Source organism: Somniosus microcephalus, unplaced genomic scaffold (genome assembly GCF_052327205.1).
Source record: "Somniosus microcephalus isolate GS21.2 unplaced genomic scaffold, FLI_Smic_1.0 scaffold110, whole genome shotgun sequence".
Classification (NCBI taxonomy): domain Eukaryota; kingdom Metazoa; phylum Chordata; class Chondrichthyes; order Squaliformes; family Somniosidae; genus Somniosus; species Somniosus microcephalus.
The window spans coordinates 377494-394397 of NW_028225297.1; the positions used below are offsets into that span (position 1 = coordinate 377494).

The 16904-nt window shown below is 46.6% G+C and overlaps 7 non-coding genes across 7 annotated transcripts; all 7 read left to right on the forward strand.

Moving 5' to 3' along the window:
- The first annotated feature begins 331 nt into the window (after nt 1-331).
- Nucleotides 332-450, forward strand: LOC147082903 (5S ribosomal RNA). Its single transcript, XR_015076046.1, has one exon. It is a non-coding gene; the product is annotated as a 5S ribosomal RNA (ribosomal RNA).
- A 2434-nt stretch (nt 451-2884) lies between these two features.
- On the forward strand, nt 2885-3003 carry LOC147082904 (5S ribosomal RNA). Its single transcript, XR_015076047.1, has one exon. It is a non-coding gene; the product is annotated as a 5S ribosomal RNA (ribosomal RNA).
- A 2413-nt stretch (nt 3004-5416) lies between these two features.
- Nucleotides 5417-5535, forward strand: LOC147082905 (5S ribosomal RNA). The gene has a single exon (XR_015076065.1). It is a non-coding gene; the product is annotated as a 5S ribosomal RNA (ribosomal RNA).
- Nucleotides 5536-7958: 2423 nt separating this feature from the next.
- LOC147082906 (5S ribosomal RNA) lies at nt 7959-8077 on the forward strand. Its single transcript, XR_015076048.1, has one exon. It is a non-coding gene; the product is annotated as a 5S ribosomal RNA (ribosomal RNA).
- A 2419-nt stretch (nt 8078-10496) lies between these two features.
- Nucleotides 10497-10615, forward strand: LOC147082907 (5S ribosomal RNA). The gene has a single exon (XR_015076076.1). It is a non-coding gene; the product is annotated as a 5S ribosomal RNA (ribosomal RNA).
- A 2423-nt stretch (nt 10616-13038) lies between these two features.
- Nucleotides 13039-13157, forward strand: LOC147082908 (5S ribosomal RNA). The gene has a single exon (XR_015076126.1). It is a non-coding gene; the product is annotated as a 5S ribosomal RNA (ribosomal RNA).
- Nucleotides 13158-15576: 2419 nt separating this feature from the next.
- LOC147082909 (5S ribosomal RNA) lies at nt 15577-15695 on the forward strand. Its single transcript, XR_015076049.1, has one exon. It is a non-coding gene; the product is annotated as a 5S ribosomal RNA (ribosomal RNA).
- Nucleotides 15696-16904: the final 1209 nt, after the last annotated feature.

The window sequence follows — 16904 nt, forward strand, 5'->3', positions numbered from 1 at the left end:
TGCTATTTGGTGTCTTACTTCTCTTAAGAGTGTGGGATAGATTTGATGCGGGCCTGGGTATTTGTCCAGTTTGAAAGATGCTACAGCCCTTAAGACTTGGTGTTTGAGCATGTTTATTTGATGTAATATTTGAATAGAAGGCAATGAAGGGTTGGGCTTGTAGTTTGTTTGTGTGGGAGGCAGAGCAGCAAGAAGAGGTGGAGGGGGGGTGGGGGGTTGCGGGAGGAGTAAAATTTGTAAATGTAAATTGAGTGTTGAATACTTGTATGAATGCGTAGAAGAGAAAAAAATGGGCGACAGCTTTAAGTAAAGAGAAAGCCAGCTAGCATATGCCTACGGCCATACTAGTCTGAATGCGCCCGATCTCGTCTGATCTCGGAAGCTAAGCAGAGTCAGGCCTGGTTAGTACTTGGATGGGAGACTGCCTGGGAATACCAGGTGCAGTAGGCTTTTGCTGCCGCCACAGGCTGCTCAACGTTTTGCACACACACGCGCACACACTGCTCTTAATCAATCAACATCCTTTTTGCTGCTCTCTCTCTCTCTCTCTCTCTCTCTCTCTCTCTCTCGCTTTCCTTTGACCATTTCTTCGCTGCACATTCTCCTGCTGCTACACAAATGCAAGGGGCTCCAGACACAGGGCCGAAATAAGCAGAAGAAGAAAATAAGATAGCCAAAATACACACACTGGCGGAGGGCCACCAGGACACAGCAGCAGAGAGGAGAGACAAGGTGCATAGAAAACTCGGAGGGACAAACAGCAACAGAACAAAGAAGAATGTAGAAAGAGCAGCAGTTAAATTCAGGAAAAAAGCAAAGCCAACTAGCATGCTGTTGAAATGCATGTGTGTTAAAACGAGGAGTGTTACAAATAAGATTGACGAGTTGCAGGCGCAAGTTGCCACATGGGGTTATGCAATAGTAGCCATAACGGAGACCTGGCTTCAAAATGGGCGGAATTGGAAACTAAACAATCCTGGCTACAATGTAATAACATTTGTAGAAGTCGTGTGGGCAGATGTCACATGATCAGGCAGAATCATAGAAATTTACAGCACAGAAGGAGGCCATTCGGCCCATCTTGTCCGTGCCAGCCGACAAAGAGCAATCCACCCAAATCCCACTTTACAGCACTTGGTCCGTAGCCTTGTAGGTTACGGCAGTTCAAGTGCATATCCAAGTACTTTTTAAACGTGATGAGGGTTTCTGCCTCTACCACCCTTTCAGGCAGTGCATTCCAGACCCCCACCATTCACTGGGTGAAAAAATGTCTCCTCAAATTCCCTGTAAACCTCCTACCAATTACTTGAAATCTATTATTGACCCTTCTGCTAAGGGAAATAGGTCCTTCCTATCCACTCTATCTCGGCCCCTCATAATTTTACACACCTCAATTAGGTCTCGCCTCAGCCTCCTGTGTTCCAAAGAAAACAACCCCAGCCTATCCAATCTTTCCTCATAACTAAAATTCCCCAGCCCAGGCAACATCCTCGGAAATCTCCTCTGCACCTTCTCTAGTGCAATCGCATCCTTCTTGTAATGTGGTGACCAGAACTGCACGCGGCACTCTAGCTGCGGCCTAACTAGTGTTTTATACAGTTGAAGCATAACCTCCCCGCTCTTATATTCTACGCCTCGGCTAATAAAGGCAAGTATCCCGTATGCCTGCTTAACCACTTTATCTACCTGTCCTGCTACCTTCAGGGATCTGTGGACATGCACTCCAAGGTCCCGCTGATCCTCTGCATTTCTCAGTGTCCTACCATTTATTGTGTATTCCAACTGAATTCCATTTGCCACTGTTCTGCCCACTAGACGAGTCCATTGATATCTTCCTGCAGTCTACAGCATTCTGTTTCATTATTAACCACACGGCCAATTTTTGTATCATCTGCAAACTTCTTAATCATACTTCCTACATTCAAATCCAAATCATTGATATATACCAGAAAAAGCAAAGGGCCCAGTACTGAGTCGGTGCAGGCTCGATGGGCCGAAATGGCCTCTATCTGCACTGTGGGGTTTCTGTGATTCTGTGAGCCCTGCGGAACCCCACTGGAAACAGCCTTCCGGTCACAAAAACACCCTTCCGACCATTACCCTTTGTTTCCTGCCTCTGAGCCAATTTTGGATCCAACTTGCCACTTTGCCTTGGATCCCATGGGCTTTTACTTTCGTGACCAATCTGGCATGCGGGACCTTATCAAAAGCCTTGCTAAAATCCATATAGACTACATCAAAGGCACTACCCTCATCGACCCTCCTTGTTACCTCCTCGAAAAATTGAATTGCGTTAGTCAGACACGACCTTCCGTTAAGAAATCCATGCTGACTGTCCCTGATTAATCCGTGTCTTTCTAAATGAAGATTTCTCCTGTCCCTCAGAACTTTTTCCAATAATTTTCCCACCACCGAGGTTAGGCTGACTGGCCTGTAATTATGCGGTCTATCCCTCTCTCCCTTTTGAAAGAGCGGTAGCACGTTAGCAGTCCTCCAGTGGTCGGGCACCACACCTGTAGCCAGAGAGGATTGTAAAATGATGGTGAGAGCCTGTGCTATTTGGTGTCTTACTTCTCTTAAGAGTGTGGGATAGATTTGATGCGGGCCTGGGTATTTGTCCAGTTTGAAAGATGCTACAGCCCTTAAGACTTGGTGTTTGAGCATGTTTATTTGATGTAATATTTGAATAGAAGGCAATGAAGGGTTGGGCTTGTAGTTTGTTTGTGTGGGAGGCAGAGCAGCAAGAAGAGGTGGAGGGGGGGTGGGGGGTTGCGGGAGGAGTAAAATTTGTAAATGTAAATTGAGTGTTGAATACTTGTATGAATGCGTAGAAGAGAAAAAAATGGGCGACAGCTTTAAGTAAAGAGAAAGCCAGCTAGCATATGCCTACGGCCATACTAGTCTGAATGCGCCCGATCTCGTCTGATCTCGGAAGCTAAGCAGAGTCAGGCCTGGTTAGTACTTGGATGGGAGACTGCCTGGGAATACCAGGTGCAGTAGGCTTTTGCTGCCGCCACAGGCTGCTCAACGTTTTGCACACACACGCGCACACACTGCTCTTAATCAATCAACATCCTTTTTGCTGCTCTCTCTCTCTCTCTCGCTTTCCTTTGACCATTTCTTCGCTGCACATTCTCCTGCTGCTACACAAATGCAAGGGGCTCCAGACACAGGGCCAAAATAAGCAGAAGAAGAAAATAAGATAGCCAAAATACACACACTGGCGGAGGGCCACCAGGACACAGCAGCAGAGAGGAGAGACAAGGTGCATAGAAAACTCGGAGGGACAAACAGCAACAGAACAAAGAAGAATGTAGAAAGAGCAGCAGTTAAATTCAGGAAAAAAGCAAAGCCAACTAGCATGCTGTTGAAATGCATGTGTGTTAATGCGAGGAGTGTTACAAATAAGATTGACGAGTTGCAGGCGCAAGTTGCCACATGGGGTTATGCAATAGTAGCCATAACGGAGACCTGGCTTCAAAATGGGCGGAATTGGAAACTAAACAATCCTGGCTACAATGTAATAACATTTGTAGAAGTCGTGTGGGCAGATGTCACATGATCAGGCAGAATCATAGAAATTTACAGCACAGAAGGAGGCCATTCGGCCCATCTTGTCCGTGCCAGCCGACAAAGAGCAATCCACCCAAATCCCACTTTACAGCACTTGGTCCGTAGCCTTGTAGGTTACGGCAGTTCAAGTGCATATCCAAGTACTTTTTAAACGTGATGAGGGTTTCTGCCTCTACCACCCTTTCAGGCAGTGCATTCCAGACCCCCACCATTCACTGGGTGAAAAAATGTCTCCTCAAATTCCCTGTAAACCTCCTACCAATTACTTGAAATCTATTATTGACCCTTCTGCTAAGGGAAATAGGTCCTTCCTATCCACTCTATCTCGGCCCCTCATAATTTTACACACCTCAATTAGGTCTCGCCTCAGCCTCCTGTGTTCCAAAGAAAACAACCCCAGCCTATCCAATCTTTCCTCATAACTAAAATTCCCCAGCCCAGGCAACATCCTCGGAAATCTCCTCTGCACCTTCTCTAGTGCAATCGCATCCTTCTTGTAATGTGGTGACCAGAACTGCACGCGGCACTCTAGCTGCGGCCTAACTAGTGTTTTATACAGTTGAAGCATAACCTCCCCGCTCTTATATTCTACGCCTCGGCTAATAAAGGCAAGTATCCCGTATGCCTGCTTAACCACTTTATCTACCTGTCCTGCTACCTTCAGGGATCTGTGGACATGCACTCCAAGGTCCCGCTGATCCTCTGCATTTCTCAGTGTCCTACCATTTATTGTGTATTCCAACTGAATTCCATTTGCCACTGTTCTGCCCACTAGACGAGTCCATTGATATCTTCCTGCAGTCTACAGCATTCTGTTTCATTATTAACCACACGGCCAATTTTTGTATCATCTGCAAACTTCTTAATCATACTTCCTACATTCAAATCCAAATCATTGATATATACCAGAAAAAGCAAAGGGCCCAGTACTGAGTCGGTGCAGGCTCGATGGGCCGAAATGGCCTCTATCTGCACTGTGGGGTTTCTGTGATTCTGTGAGCCCTGCGGAACCCCACTGGAAACAGCCTTCCGGTCACAAAAACACCCTTCGACCATTACCCTTTGTTTCCTGCCTCTGAGCCAATTTTGGATCCAACTTGCCACTTTGCCTTGGATCCCATGGGCTTTTACTTTCGTGACCAATCTGGCATGCGGGACCTTATCAAAAGCCTTGCTAAAATCCATATAGACTACATCAAAGGCACTACCCTCATCGACCCTCCTTGTTACCTCCTCGAAAAATTGAATTGCGTTAGTCAGACACGACCTTCCGTTAAGAAATCCATGCTGACTGTCCCTGATTAATCCGTGTCTTTCTAAATGAAGATTTCTCCTGTCCCTCAGAACTTTTTCCAATAATTTTCCCACCACCGAGGTTAGGCTGACTGGCCTGTAATTATGCGGTCTATCCCTCTCTCCCTTTTGAAAGAACGGTAGCACGTTAGCAGTCCTCCAGTGGTCGGGCACCACACCTGTAGCCAGAGAGGATTGTAAAATGATGGTGAGAGCCTGTGCTATTTGGTGTCTTACTTCCCTTAAGAGTGTGGGATAGATTTGATGCGGGCCTGGGTATTTGTCCAGTTTGAAAGATGCTACAGCCCTTAAGACTTGGTGTTTGAGCATGTTTATTTGATGTAATATTTGAATAGAAGGCAATGAAGGGTTGGGCTTGTAGTTTGTTTGTGTGGGAGGCAGAGCAGCAAGAAGAGGTGGAGGGGGGGTGGGGGGTTGCGGGAGGAGTAAAATTTGTAAATGTAAATTGAGTGTTGAATACTTGTATGAATGCGTAGAAGAGAAAAAAATGGGCGACAGCTTTAAGTAAAGAGAAAGCCAGCCAGCATATGCCTACGGCCATACTAGTCTGAATGCGCCCGATCTCGTCTGATCTCGGAAGCTAAGCAGAGTCAGGCCTGGTTAGTACTTGGATGGGAGACCGCCTGGGAATACCAGGTGCAGTAGGCTTTTGCTGCCGCCACAGGCTGCTCAACGTTTTGCACACACACGCGCACACACTGCTCTTAATCAATCAACATCCTTTTTGCTGCTCTCTCTCTCTCTCTCTCTCTCTCTCGCTTTCCTTTGACCATTTCTTCGCTGCACATTCTCCTGCTGCTACACAAATGCAAGGGGCTCCAGACACAGGGCCGAAATAAGCAGAAGAAGAAAATAAGATAGCCAAAATACACACACTGGCGGAGGGCCACCAGGACACAGCAGCAGAGAGGAGAGACAAGGTGCATAGAAAACTCGGAGGGACAAACAGCAACAGAACAAAGAAGAATGTCGAAAGAGCAGCAGTTAAATTCAGGAAAAAAGCAAAGCCAACTAGCATGCTGTTGAAATGCATGTGTGTTAATGCGAGGAGCGTTACAAATAAGATTGACGAGTTGCAGGCGCAAGTTGCCACATGGGGTTATGCAATAGTAGCCATAACGGAGACCTGGCTTCAAAATGGGCGGAATTGGAAACTAAACAATCCTGGCTACAATGTAATAACATTTGTAGAAGTCGTGTGGGCAGATGTCACATGATCAGGCAGAATCATAGAAATTTACAGCACAGAAGGAGGCCATTCGGCCCATCTTGTCCGTGCCAGCCGACAAAGAGCAATCCACCCAAATCCCACTTTACAGCACTTGGTCCGTAGCCTTGTAGGTTACGGCAGTTCAAGTGCATATCCAAGTACTTTTTAAACGTGATGAGGGTTTCTGCCTCTACCACCCTTTCAGGCAGTGCATTCCAGACCCCCACCATTCACTGGGTGAAAAAATGTCTCCTCAAATTCCCTGTAAACCTCCTACCAATTACTTGAAATCTATTATTGACCCTTCTGCTAAGGGAAATAGGTCCTTCCTATCCACTCTATCTCGGCCCCTCATAATTTTACACACCTCAATTAGGTCTCACCTCAGCCTCCTGTGTTCCAAAGAAAACAACCCCAGCCTATCCAATCTTTCCTCATAACTAAAATTCCCCAGCCCAGGCAACATCCTCGGAAATCTCCTCTGCACCTTCTCTAGTGCAATCGCATCCTTCTTGTAATGTGGTGACCAGAACTGCACGCGGCACTCTAGCTGCGGCCTAACTAGTGTTTTATACAGTTGAAGCATAACCTCCCCGCTCTTATATTCTACGCCTCGGCTAATAAAGGCAAGTATCCCGTATGCCTGCTTAACCACTTTATCTACCTGTCCTGCTACCTTCAGGGATCTGTGGACATGCACTCCAAGGTCCCGCTGATCCTCTGCATTTCTCAGTGTCCTACCATTTATTGTGTATTCCAACTGAATTCCATTTGCCACTGTTCTGCCCACTAGACGAGTCCATTGATATCTTCCTGCAGTCTACAGCATTCTGTTTCATTATTAACCACACGGCCAATTTTTGTATCATCTGCAAACTTCTTAATCATACTTCCTACATTCAAATCCAAATCATTGATATATACCAGAAAAAGCAAAGGGCCCAGTACTGAGTCGGTGCAGGCTCGATGGGCCGAAATGGCCTCTATCTGCACTGTGGGGTTTCTGTGATTCTGTGAGCCCTGCGGAACCCCACTGGAAACAGCCTTCCGGTCACAAAAACACCCTTCGACCATTACCCTTTGTTTCCTGCCTCTGAGCCAATTTTGGATCCAACTTGCCACTTTGCCTTGGATCCCATGGGCTTTTACTTTCGTGACCAATCTGGCATGCGGGACCTTATCAAAAGCCTTGCTAAAATCCATATAGACTACATCAAAGGCACTACCCTCATCGACCCTCCTTGTTACCTCCTCGAAAAATTGAATTGCGTTAGTCAGACACGACCTTCCGTTAAGAAATCCATGCTGACTGTCCCTGATTAATCCGTGTCTTTCTAAATGAAGATTTCTCCTGTCCCTCAGAACTTTTTCCAATAATTTTCCCACCACCGAGGTTAGGCTGACTGGCCTGTAATTATGCGGTCTATCCCTCTCTCCCTTTTGAAAGAACGGTAGCACGTTAGCAGTCCTCCAGTGGTCGGGCACCACACCTGTAGCCAGAGAGGATTGTAAAATGATGGTGAGAGCCTGTGCTATTTGGTGTCTTACTTCTCTTAAGAGTGTGGGATAGATTTGATGCGGGCCTGGGTATTTGTCCAGTTTGAAAGATGCTACAGCCCTTAAGACTTGGTGTTTGAGCATGTTTATTTGATGTAATATTTGAATAGAAGGCAATGAAGGGTTGGGCTTGTAGTTTGTTTGTGTGGGAGGCAGAGCAGCAAGAAGAGGTGGAGGGGGGGTGGGGGGTTGCGGGAGGAGTAAAATTTGTAAATGTAAATTGAGTGTTGAATACTTGTATGAATGCGTAGAAGAGAAAAAAATGGGCGACAGCTTTAAGTAAAGAGAAAGCCAGCTAGCATATGCCTACGGCCATACTAGTCTGAATGCGCCCGATCTCGTCTGATCTCGGAAGCTAAGCAGAGTCAGGCCTGGTTAGTACTTGGATGGGAGACTGCCTGGGAATACCAGGTGCAGTAGGCTTTTGCTGCCGCCACAGGCTGCTCAACGTTTTGCACACACACGCGCACACACTGCTCTTAATCAATCAACATCCTTTTTGCTGCTCTCTCTCTCTCTCTCTCTCTCGCTTTCCTTTGACCATTTCTTCGCTGCACATTCTCCTGCTGCTACACAAATGCAAGGGGCTCCAGACACAGGGCCGAAATAAGCAGAAGAAGAAAATAAGATAGCCAAAATATACACACTGGCGGAGGGCCACCAGGACACAGCAGCAGAGAGGAGAGACAAGGTGCATAGAAAACTCGGAGGGACAAACAGCAACAGAACAAAGAAGAATGTAGAAAGAGCAGCAGTTAAATTCAGGAAAAAAGCAAAGCCAACTAGCATGCTGTTGAAATGCATGTGTGTTAATGCGAGGAGTGTTACAAATAAGATTGACGAGTTGCAGGCGCAAGTTGCCACATGGGGTTATGCAATAGTAGCCATAACGGAGACCTGGCTTCAAAATGGGCGGAATTGGAAACTAAACAATCCTGGCTACAATGTAATAACATTTGTAGAAGTCGTGTGGGCAGATGTCACATGATCAGGCAGAATCATAGAAATTTACAGCACAGAAGGAGGCCATTCGGCCCATCTTGTCCGTGCCAGCCGACAAAGAGCAATCCACCCAAATCCCACTTTACAGCACTTGGTCCGTAGCCTTGTAGGTTACGGCAGTTCAAGTGCATATCCAAGTACTTTTTAAACGTGATGAGGGTTTCTGCCTCTACCACCCTTTCAGGCAGTGCATTCCAGACCCCCACCATTCACTGGGTGAAAAAATGTCTCCTCAAATTCCCTGTAAACCTCCTACCAATTACTTGAAATCTATTATTGACCCTTCTGCTAAGGGAAATAGGTCCTTCCTATCCACTCTATCTCGGCCCCTCATAATTTTACACACCTCAATTAGGTCTCGCCTCAGCCTCCTGTGTTCCAAAGAAAACAACCCCAGCCTATCCAATCTTTCCTCATAACTAAAATTCCCCAGCCCAGGCAACATCCTCGGAAATCTCCTCTGCACCTTCTCTAGTGCAATCGCATCCTTCTTGTAATGTGGTGACCAGAACTGCACGCGGCACTCTAGCTGCGGCCTAACTAGTGTTTTATACAGTTGAAGCATAACCTCCCCGCTCTTATATTCTACGCCTCGGCTAATAAAGGCAAGTATCCCGTATGCCTGCTTAACCACTTTATCTACCTGTCCTGCTACCTTCAGGGATCTGTGGACATGCACTCCAAGGTCCCGCTGATCCTCTGCATTTCTCAGTGTCCTACCATTTATTGTGTATTCCAACTGAATTCCATTTGCCACTGTTCTGCCCACTAGACGAGTCCATTGATATCTTCCTGCAGTCTACAGCATTCTGTTTCATTATTAACCACACGGCCAATTTTTGTATCATCTGCAAACTTCTTAATCATACTTCCTACATTCAAATCCAAATCATTGATATATACCAGAAAAAGCAAAGGGCCCAGTACTGAGTCGGTGCAGGCTCGATGGGCCGAAATGGCCTCTATCTGCACTGTGGGGTTTCTGTGATTCTGTGAGCCCTGCGGAACCCCACTGGAAACAGCCTTCCGGTCACAAAAACACCCTTCGACCATTACCCTTTGTTTCCTGCCTCTGAGCCAATTTTGGATCCAACTTGCCACTTTGCCTTGGATCCCATGGGCTTTTACTTTCGTGACCAATCTGGCATGCGGGACCTTATCAAAAGCCTTGCTAAAATCCATATAGACTACATCAAAGGCACTACCCTCATCGACCCTCCTTGTTACCTCCTCGAAAAATTGAATTGCGTTAGTCAGACACGACCTTCCGTTAAGAAATCCATGCTGACTGTCCCTGATTAATCCGTGTCTTTCTAAATGAAGATTTCTCCTGTCCCTCAGAACTTTTTCCAATAATTTTCCCACCACCGAGGTTAGGCTGACTGGCCTGTAATTATGCGGTCTATCCCTCTCTCCCTTTTGAAAGAACGGTAGCACGTTAGCAGTCCTCCAGTGGTCGGGCACCACACCTGTAGCCAGAGAGGATTGTAAAATGATGGTGAGAGCCTGTGCTATTTGGTGTCTTACTTCCCTTAAGAGTGTGGGATAGATTTGATGCGGGCCTGGGTATTTGTCCAGTTTGAAAGATGCTACAGCCCTTAAGACTTGGTGTTTGAGCATGTTTATTTGATGTAATATTTGAATAGAAGGCAATGAAGGGTTGGGCTTGTAGTTTGTTTGTGTGGGAGGCAGAGCAGCAAGAAGAGGTGGAGGGGGGGTGGGGGGTTGCGGGAGGAGTAAAATTTGTAAATGTAAATTGAGTGTTGAATACTTGTATGAATGCGTAGAAGAGAAAAAAATGGGCGACAGCTTTAAGTAAAGAGAAAGCCAGCCAGCATATGCCTACGGCCATACTAGTCTGAATGCGCCCGATCTCGTCTGATCTCGGAAGCTAAGCAGAGTCAGGCCTGGTTAGTACTTGGATGGGAGACCGCCTGGGAATACCAGGTGCAGTAGGCTTTTGCTGCCGCCACAGGCTGCTCAACGTTTTGCACACACACGCGCACACACTGCTCTTAATCAATCAACATCCTTTTTGCTGCTCTCTCTCTCTCTCTCTCTCTCTCTCGCTTTCCTTTGACCATTTCTTCGCTGCACATTCTCCTGCTGCTACACAAATGCAAGGGGCTCCAGACACAGGGCCGAAATAAGCAGAAGAAGAAAATAAGATAGCCAAAATACACACACTGGCGGAGGGCCACCAGGACACAGCAGCAGAGAGGAGAGACAAGGTGCATAGAAAACTCGGAGGGACAAACAGCAACAGAACAAAGAAGAATGTCGAAAGAGCAGCAGTTAAATTCAGGAAAAAAGCAAAGCCAACTAGCATGCTGTTGAAATGCATGTGTGTTAATGCGAGGAGCGTTACAAATAAGATTGACGAGTTGCAGGCGCAAGTTGCCACATGGGGTTATGCAATAGTAGCCATAACGGAGACCTGGCTTCAAAATGGGCGGAATTGGAAACTAAACAATCCTGGCTACAATGTAATAACATTTGTAGAAGTCGTGTGGGCAGATGTCACATGATCAGGCAGAATCATAGAAATTTACAGCACAGAAGGAGGCCATTCGGCCCATCTTGTCCGTGCCAGCCGACAAAGAGCAATCCACCCAAATCCCACTTTACAGCACTTGGTCCGTAGCCTTGTAGGTTACGGCAGTTCAAGTGCATATCCAAGTACTTTTTAAACGTGATGAGGGTTTCTGCCTCTACCACCCTTTCAGGCAGTGCATTCCAGACCCCCACCATTCACTGGGTGAAAAAATGTCTCCTCAAATTCCCTGTAAACCTCCTACCAATTACTTGAAATCTATTATTGACCCTTCTGCTAAGGGAAATAGGTCCTTCCTATCCACTCTATCTCGGCCCCTCATAATTTTACACACCTCAATTAGGTCTCGCCTCAGCCTCCTGTGTTCCAAAGAAAACAACCCCAGCCTATCCAATCTTTCCTCATAACTAAAATTCCCCAGCCCAGGCAACATCCTCGGAAATCTCCTCTGCACCTTCTCTAGTGCAATCGCATCCTTCTTGTAATGTGGTGACCAGAACTGCACGCGGCACTCTAGCTGCGGCCTAACTAGTGTTTTATACAGTTGAAGCATAACCTCCCCGCTCTTATATTCTACGCCTCGGCTAATAAAGGCAAGTATCCCGTATGCCTGCTTAACCACTTTATCTACCTGTCCTGCTACCTTCAGGGATCTGTGGACATGCACTCCAAGGTCCCGCTGATCCTCTGCATTTCTCAGTGTCCTACCATTTATTGTGTATTCCAACTGAATTCCATTTGCCACTGTTCTGCCCACTAGACGAGTCCATTGATATCTTCCTGCAGTCTACAGCATTCTGTTTCATTATTAACCACACGGCCAATTTTTGTATCATCTGCAAACTTCTTAATCATACTTCCTACATTCAAATCCAAATCATTGATATATACCAGAAAAAGCAAAGGGCCCAGTACTGAGTCGGTGCAGGCTCGATGGGCCGAAATGGCCTCTATCTGCACTGTGGGGTTTCTGTGATTCTGTGAGCCCTGCGGAACCCCACTGGAAACAGCCTTCCGGTCACAAAAACACCCTTCGACCATTACCCTTTGTTTCCTGCCTCTGAGCCAATTTTGGATCCAACTTGCCACTTTGCCTTGGATCCCATGGGCTTTTACTTTCGTGACCAATCTGGCATGCGGGACCTTATCAAAAGCCTTGCTAAAATCCATATAGACTACATCAAAGGCACTACCCTCATCGACCCTCCTTGTTACCTCCTCGAAAAATTGAATTGCGTTAGTCAGACACGACCTTCCGTTAAGAAATCCATGCTGACTGTCCCTGATTAATCCGTGTCTTTCTAAATGAAGATTTCTCCTGTCCCTCAGAACTTTTTCCAATAATTTTCCCACCACCGAGGTTAGGCTGACTGGCCTGTAATTATGCGGTCTATCCCTCTCTCCCTTTTGAAAGAACGGTAGCACGTTAGCAGTCCTCCAGTGGTCGGGCACCACACCTGTAGCCAGAGAGGATTGTAAAATGATGGTGAGAGCCTGTGCTATTTGGTGTCTTACTTCTCTTAAGAGTGTGGGATAGATTTGATGCGGGCCTGGGTATTTGTCCAGTTTGAAAGATGCTACAGCCCTTAAGACTTGGTGTTTGAGCATGTTTATTTGATGTAATATTTGAATAGAAGGCAATGAAGGGTTGGGCTTGTAGTTTGTTTGTGTGGGAGGCAGAGCAGCAAGAAGAGGTGGAGGGGGGGTGGGGGGTTGCGGGAGGAGTAAAATTTGTAAATGTAAATTGAGTGTTGAATACTTGTATGAATGCGTAGAAGAGAAAAAAATGGGCGACAGCTTTAAGTAAAGAGAAAGCCAGCTAGCATATGCCTACGGCCATACTAGTCTGAATGCGCCCGATCTCGTCTGATCTCGGAAGCTAAGCAGAGTCAGGCCTGGTTAGTACTTGGATGGGAGACTGCCTGGGAATACCGGGTGCAGTAGGCTTTTGCTGCCGCCACAGGCTGCTCAACGTTTTGCACACACACGCGCACACACTGCTCTTAATCAATCAACATCCTTTTTGCTGCTCTCTCTCTCTCTCTCTCTCTCGCTTTCCTTTGACCATTTCTTCGCTGCACATTCTCCTGCTGCTACACAAATGCAAGGGGCTCCAGACACAGGGCCGAAATAAGCAGAAGAAGAAAATAAGATAGCCAAAATACACACACTGGCGGAGGGCCACCAGGACACAGCAGCAGAGAGGAGAGACAAGGTGCATAGAAAACTCGGAGGGACAAACAGCAACAGAACAAAGAAGAATGTCGAAAGAGCAGCAGTTAAATTCAGGAAAAAAGCAAAGCCAACTAGCATGCTGTTGAAATGCATGTGTGTTAATGCGAGGAGCGTTACAAATAAGATTGACGAGTTGCAGGCGCAAGTTGCCACATGGGGTTATGCAATAGTAGCTATAACGGAGACCTGGCTTCAAAATGGGCGGAATTGGAAACTAAACAATCCTGGCTACAATGTAATAACATTTGTAGAAGTCGTGTGGGCAGATGTCACATGATCAGGCAGAATCATAGAAATTTACAGCACAGAAGGAGGCCATTCGGCCCATCTTGTCCGTGCCAGCCGACAAAGAGCAATCCACCCAAATCCCACTTTACAGCACTTGGTCCGTAGCCTTGTAGGTTACGGCAGTTCAAGTGCATATCCAAGTACTTTTTAAACGTGATGAGGGTTTCTGCCTCTACCACCCTTTCAGGCAGTGCATTCCAGACCCCCACCATTCACTGGGTGAAAAAATGTCTCCTCAAATTCCCTGTAAACCTCCTACCAATTACTTGAAATCTTTTATTGACCCTTCTGCTAAGGGAAATAGGTCCTTCCTATCCACTCTATCTCGGCCCCTCATAATTTTACACACCTCAATTAGGTCTCGCCTCAGCCTCCTGTGTTCCAAAGAAAACAACCCCAGCCTATCCAATCTTTCCTCATAACTAAAATTCCCCAGCCCAGGCAACATCCTCGGAAATCTCCTCTGCACCTTCTCTAGTGCAATCGCATCCTTCTTGTAATGTGGTGACCAGAACTGCACGCGGCACTCTAGCTGCGGCCTAACTAGTGTTTTATACAGTTGAAGCATAACCTCCCCGCTCTTATATTCTACGCCTCGGCTAATAAAGGCAAGTATCCCGTATGCCTGCTTAACCACTTTATCTACCTGTCCTGCTACCTTCAGGGATCTGTGGACATGCACTCCAAGGTCCCGCTGATCCTCTGCATTTCTCAGTGTCCTACCATTTATTGTGTATTCCAACTGAATTCCATTTGCCACTGTTCTGCCCACTAGACGAGTCCATTGATATCTTCCTGCAGTCTACAGCATTCTGTTTCATTATTAACCACACGGCCAATTTTTGTATCATCTGCAAACTTCTTAATCATACTTCCTACATTCAAATCCAAATCATTGATATATACCAGAAAAAGCAAAGGGCCCAGTACTGAGTCGGTGCAGGCTCGATGGGCCGAAATGGCCTCTATCTGCACTGTGGGGTTTCTGTGATTCTCTGAGCCCTGCGGAACCCCACTGGAAACAGCCTTCCGGTCACAAAAACACCCTTCGACCATTACCCTTTGTTTCCTGCCTCTGAGCCAATTTTGGATCCAACTTGCCACTTTGCCTTGGATCCCATGGGCTTTTACTTTCGTGACCAATCTGGCATGCGGGACCTTATCAAAAGCCTTGCTAAAATCCATATAGACTACATCAAAGGCACTACCCTCATCGACCCTCCTTGTTACCTCCTCGAAAAATTGAATTGCGTTAGTCAGACACGACCTTCCGTTAAGAAATCCATGCTGACTGTCCCTGATTAATCCGTGTCTTTCTAAATGAAGATTTCTCCTGTCCCTCAGAACTTTTTCCAATAATTTTCCCACCACCGAGGTTAGGCTGACTGGCCTGTAATTATGCGGTCTATCCCTCTCTCCCTTTTGAAAGAACGGTAGCACGTTAGCAGTCCTCCAGTGGTCGGGCACCACACCTGTAGCCAGAGAGGATTGTAAAATGATGGTGAGAGCCTGTGCTATTTGGTGTCTTACTTCTCTTAAGAGTGTGGGATAGATTTGATGCGGGCCTGGGTATTTGTCCAGTTTGAAAGATGCTACAGCCCTTAAGACTTGGTGTTTGAGCATGTTTATTTGATGTAATATTTGAATAGAAGGCAATGAAGGGTTGGGCTTGTAGTTTGTTTGTGTGGGAGGCAGAGCAGCAAGAAGAGGTGGAGGGGGGGTGGGGGGTTGCGGGAGGAGTAAAATTTGTAAATGTAAATTGAGTGTTGAATACTTGTATGAATGCGTAGAAGAGAAAAAAATGGGCGACAGCTTTAAGTAAAGAGAAAGCCAGCTAGCATATGCCTACGGCCATACTAGTCTGAATGCGCCCGATCTCGTCTGATCTCGGAAGCTAAGCAGAGTCAGGCCTGGTTAGTACTTGGATGGGAGACTGCCTGGGAATACCAGGTGCAGTAGGCTTTTGCTGCCGCCACAGGCTGCTCAACGTTTTGCACACACACGCGCACACACTGCTCTTAATCAATCAACATCCTTTTTGCTGCTCTCTCTCTCTCTCTCTCTCGCTTTCCTTTGACCATTTCTTCGCTGCACATTCTCCTGCTGCTACACAAATGCAAGGGGCTCCAGACACAGGGCCGAAATAAGCAGAAGAAGAAAATAAGATAGCCAAAATACACACACTGGCGGAGGGCCACCAGGACACAGCAGCAGAGAGGAGAGACAAGGTGCATAGAAAACTCGGAGGGACAAACAGCAACAGAACAAAGAAGAATGTAGAAAGAGCAGCAGTTAAATTCAGGAAAAAAGCAAAGCCAACTAGCATGCTGTTGAAATGCATGTGTGTTAATGCGAGGAGTGTTACAAATAAGATTGACGAGTTGCAGGCGCAAGTTGCCACATGGGGTTATGCAATAGTAGCCATAACGGAGACCTGGCTTCAAAATGGGCGGAATTGGAAACTAAACAATCCTGGCTACAATGTAATAACATTTGTAGAAGTCGTGTGGGCAGATGTCACATGATCAGGCAGAATCATAGAAATTTACAGCACAGAAGGAGGCCATTCGGCCCATCTTGTCCGTGCCAGCCGACAAAGAGCAATCCACCCAAATCCCACTTTACAGCACTTGGTCCGTAGCCTTGTAGGTTACGGCAGTTCAAGTGCATATCCAAGTACTTTTTAAACGTGATGAGGGTTTCTGCCTCTACCACCCTTTCAGGCAGTGCATTCCAGACCCCCACCATTCACTGGGTGAAAAAATGTCTCCTCAAATTCCCTGTAAACCTCCTACCAATTACTTGAAATCTATTATTGACCCTTCTGCTAAGGGAAATAGGTCCTTCCTATCCACTCTATCTCGGCCCCTCATAATTTTACACACCTCAATTAGGTCTCGCCTCAGCCTCCTGTGTTCCAAAGAAAACAACCCCAGCCTATCCAATCTTTCCTCATAACTAAAATTCCCCAGCCCAGGCAACATCCTCGGAAATCTCCTCTGCACCTTCTCTAGTGCAATCGCATCCTTCTTGTAATGTGGTGACCAGAACTGCACGCGGCACTCTAGCTGCGGCCTAACTAGTGTTTTATACAGTTGAAGCATAACCTCCCCGCTCTTATATTCTACGCCTCGGCTAATAAAGGCAAGTATCCCGTATGCCTGCTTAACC